Genomic DNA, 4,999 nt, shown 5'->3' on the forward strand with positions numbered 1-4,999 from the left:
ACTGTTTATGGACATTTAACTTACTGCTTTTCCTTTTCCTTTTTTTCCTATTATAAACAATGTAACAATGAACATCTGCCTATTCTTCCATAAGTTTATCTTATTATTATTAGTGTAAGAGCTTTATATACAATCGATATTTAGCCCTTTGTCATACATAGTCATATTTTTCCTTAGCTTTTTGTCTTTGAAGTTTATTGTGTTTTTGTAACTTCATGTTTTTGCCCCGTGTTAGTTTGGGGTGTTTTTTAACATTTATATAGACAAATGTATTCATTTTTTCCTTTGTAACTTCTTGGGTTTGTGGCACTCTTAAAAAGGACAGCTGCCCCCTAACATCACTGGGTCTTTAAAGGATCAAGCATTGTATGCTCTGTCACTCCTTGGATCAATGGTACCTGTCACTTGGACGGAAAGGTTACTTCTGTCCAGGTGAGTGGCAACAGAGCAGGCTATCTGGTTATTCAGGGTTACCATGTGACAACAGCAGTAGTCAGCATCTGGGTCGTCATTGACTACAATACTTCAACAAGCCATTCACATATTTTTTATTTGATAATAACATAATAAACTACCCAGGGACATTACTGATGTTCCCCATAGATGAACATTTGCCTTTGAAACTAATACCTCGTTATTTCAGAGCTTAAGGGCAATAGAAAATGAGTATGGCAACCCTGAACAAGCGTAAATCCCATGATCCACTTCCAGAAGAACAAATTTTATGAATACTATTCACACTTTAGGGAAGTAATAACTGACTGTTTACAAGATGCACTGCACTATACTGTAAAAATGTTATAAAATAATTACATAGAGTAAGTCATATAAGTACTTAAAAGACTTTATTATATGCTTATGTCTAATTGAAATCCACATAAACAGTCACATTAAATACATTCTTTATGCATTATACTTGAAAATATAAAATACAAAACCAATTCCAGTATTTCTCATATTAAACCTTTTCTTTAATTTTTTTAGCTTTCTTTGACATCATAATAAAATGAAAAAGAGAAGTACACAAACAGAAAAGTCTTAGGTAATATTTTTAAACCCTTTACTTTACCTACCGTATTTAATATTTCCAAGATAATTCTGCCGTACAGGATCAAATGCATCGCGCTCAAAAATGTGCACTCACCAGCCCTCTGCAAAGAGGGGGCTGCTGGCAGCACAGCTCTACAAAGTCCTCTAGGCCTCCTGTCTCTGAGGCCGCTCAGTCACAAGCTGCCTGAAGGTTACAGTGATTCACAGGACTAGATGTTCGAAGAGGAAGTTATGACGGGGGATGTTCCTCCCCTCGGATGCTTCGGTACTTAGCCATATCTTCTGGAAAGACTTTAGAAAGCTCTTGAATCAACAGGCTTTTAAATTTCTAAGAAGAAAAATGTACACTGTCAAAACAGCTTTGTGTGTGACCCATCACCCAAGTTAAAGACTACCCCCACCCCTAGAGCCCTCTGAACAAACAGAATCTGCTTTGCCCTCACGCAAACCCATGTTCCAGTGCTGCCTGCTCATTGCCCACGGATGCAATACTTGGTGAACCAGCTGCAAATAACACTTGCAACTATGTTACAGGTACATTAAGAACTACCTGAAAGAGAAATTCACCTTCAAATACATCTTCACTCCTGCTTCAAAGTGAAAACAGGCCATCCTATAGGGAGCCAGCCACATAGGTGGAAATGATTTTTGCACACAGCACACGTAACAGGAATCTTCAAATAATACTTAATTAAGCAATTAATGATTTGAACCACATCACACACACTGTGTGCAAACAGCTCAATCAAAGCTTTCAGAGCACCTGGAAACCTGTCTACACCAAATGTCATGGCTTCCTGACCCTTATCGGCTTAACATTCGTTGTATGCCAGTCTTAAAGGCAGCAAAGTACCTATCAGCACCTCAAAATCTTTCTTATAAGCTACAAGAAGAAGAAGCTGTATGGATATAAACAAAGATGTAATACACAGGTAAGAATACTCTCAAAGGAGACTGCACTCCAACAGGATAATAAACACGCACTGCGCAAAGGAAGGCCATGGAACGGCAGTGACATTTACAGGTCTCAGACAGAATGAGGCCAAGCGACAACAGAGGCAAACTGAAGGTAAATCACACAGTCCCCGTGCAGTACCACCAACAGGAAACCTCTGCATCACCCACAGAAGCGTGGTGGGACCCAGCAGAACACATCTGGACCACACCCTGTCCACATAGAGGAGATTTCTGCTTGACAATGCAACTCCCTCACAGAGCAGTCCGAAGAGTCACAACTCACTAACTGATTAACATTGTTCTATGCCCCAAGGGTGACACTGAGTTCAACAGCAACTCAGTCCCAAGCTGACAAAATAGAAATGAAGCCACATTAATAGTTACAGCAAAGCCACCTCCAGGCACGCTGCCTATCATCAGTACAGATACCCTGGGGGGGGACACTGGAAAGCCCTGTGACCTCACACGTGACGCCTGTCACTGTCATCCTGAGTGTCTCTCTGCTTGCTCCTCACACTGTCTGACCCTAAGAGGTCACAACAGAAACGGAAACCATGTGGCTGGGCCAGAATCAGGAATGGGGATGGAGAGGCAGAGGGCTCATTGTATGAGGCCAACAGAAACGGGAAACCAGAAAAGGGATGGCACCTTCCAATTAGAGGAAAAAACAAACCACAGAGCCTCCAATTTGGGACCATATTTGAGTGAATTTAAGTAAGAAAAAACAACATATTTCCTGCTGTAGATGCCTCATCACAGCAAAGAAACAGAGCAGGTTCTCTGTGGAGAACTGTGTGACGGGGGATATGGTTTAAGAGTCTGGAGTCTGAAGCTGGAGACCAGCACCCGCGAAGAAAAACAGAATGAGGATTCAAGACTCCTCCAAACCCAAGAACCACAATTACCGGAAAAGGCCCAACAGAAGGCATCACTGATATTTAACTTTGTTTACTACCTGGTATACAATTCAGAAATCTCAATTGTGTAATGTAATAAAATAGGTGATGTTTTACCAAGTATGGAAAAGAACGACAGTCTATTAGCCAAATTTGCTTTTTAAGGCTTTATGTCCTGACATTTTCTGTTTATAGGAGCCTTACCTTCATTGTATCAATCTTCCCTTTAACTTGTTCATTTTTCGCCAGAGCTCTTTCCAGGCACTCTTTGGTGTAGAGTTGTGGGTTTCGACCTTGATCTATATATCTGGAAACAGGAAACATGTAATTAACACTCTCTTGGCTGATATCTATTCTCAGTTTTCTTATGGGGGAAAAAAAATAGTTGTATATAACTTCACATGGCCTGTTCAGAAGAAACGGTGTCCAGGAACCAGGTACGTTAGGATTCCTTCATTTATACAAGGATAGATGATGTGCTCCCATATCACTTGTAATAACATGAACAACTCATAAAATCAAGTAATGATCACTTAATAACCTGGCAAGCTCCACAGCCACACCACTTCCCATGTGCAGCATCCATGCCTCCCAAAGGCTTCATGGCCATTACCATCTGATCCTCACAACCTGCGAGGTTAGGAAGCTCTTGATAAGAGAGAACTAAAAGTGGGCCAGGGCTTCAGGCCCAGCAACATGGGGGAGCCAGGGAGAGCCCTCTAAGATGCAGCCTACACTCCAGATCTCTGTCCCCTTGGGGATCCTCTGTGGAGGGAGCTTGGGCTGCTGGAAGAAGAAGGGGGGAGAGCTGCAAGTGGATAGCCGGGCCCTGCTCACCCCAAGATTACTTTAAAAACTGTTCCACTCTTTCAGTTCCATTAAATAACCTCAGTAACTTGAATCTAACAGAGAGAGGGATTCTCTCCAATAATTTAACAGCACAAAACCGTTTCTTGAAATTTTCAACACTTGTCTCCAAAATGTATTCATTATCCCAAAGATTTCACTAAGCATACTGCATAGACAAATATGCACATTTTACCAGCTGTAGGCCACCTGCCTACTTCTGTACCCTGAAGACCTTCATATCACTCAATTAAATCGAATTATTCATTACAAAGAAACAAAAATTACCACCACCACGTTGCCAAGTCCGATTTATGTATTTTAATGCTTCAGTTAAAAAAAAAATCACTTCAGATCAAAGGCAGTTAAGTTTCTGTTAATGGCATAAAAACTGGACTCTAATCATGGCAGACAGCAAAAATTAATAAATCACAAGTTCTAGAAATTCCATTGTATTGCAATGTTTTTTGAAATGATGGAATGAAGGAAGCAGAATTATGGTTAATTCTAAACAAAATCCATCCATTTCCAGAGGAAAAAAACCTTACAGATTCAAGTGTCCTAAACAGACAACCATTCAACAGCAATATTATTCAGATTGGACCCCACTTCTGCCAACACACCACCCTGTGAGGTCAGGAAGTGCTGGACAGAAGGGCCCAGACTTACATCTTTATCTTTGTTACAGACACAATGTGTCTGCCAAGTATGTGAAGGCCACCGTGAACCTGGAAACTCCTTCTACTTCTTGCAAAAATGACTAACAGTTTGCATCACTGCTTATTAGAGCCCAGAGGCCACCCATTCCCAATACCCCAAGTGAGTCTCCCCTGCCCCTTCCACAAACCGGCTAGGGCTGGGACTGTGGCTGAGCTGGCTGAGGCCCTACTCCCCCTGTCCTTTAGCAACTTCTCCCCATCATCTTACTCTCATTTGTCCCTCTTTAATGACTCAAGTAGTTACTGGCATCTGTCAATACACACATCCTGCACATTCATGACCAGAAGAGCACTAATGAGAAAGGCAAAGTAGCCTCCACCTTCCCACACTTCACAAGCCGGCATCATCACCAAGAGTCCAGAGCTTAACACATGTACATGACTTCACCCACCTGAAGCCAGAGAACTCAGTGGGGCTGACTGAGAAAACATGACACCATGGCCAAAAGGCAAGGATGGAGCCAAGCCGGTGAAAACTGCAGCCTGAGTGTCCTATCTTTGTGGACAGCTGCTGTCTCTCTAACTTCTGGG

General features: G+C 41.9%; 1 long non-coding RNA gene across 1 annotated transcript; it reads right to left on the minus strand.

The window, feature by feature from the left end:
- Positions 1 to 949: 949 nt before the first annotated feature.
- On the minus strand, positions 950 to 3,247 carry LOC106696011. Its single transcript, XR_001346951.2, has 2 exons — positions 3,108 to 3,247; positions 950 to 1,378 (listed from the first exon to the last, which is right to left on the minus strand). It is a non-coding gene; the product is annotated as an uncharacterized LOC106696011 (long non-coding RNA).
- Positions 3,248 to 4,999: the final 1,752 nt, after the last annotated feature.

Source organism: Myotis lucifugus, unplaced genomic scaffold (genome assembly GCF_000147115.1).
Source record: "Myotis lucifugus unplaced genomic scaffold, Myoluc2.0 scaffold_6925, whole genome shotgun sequence".
Taxonomy (NCBI): domain Eukaryota; kingdom Metazoa; phylum Chordata; class Mammalia; order Chiroptera; family Vespertilionidae; genus Myotis; species Myotis lucifugus.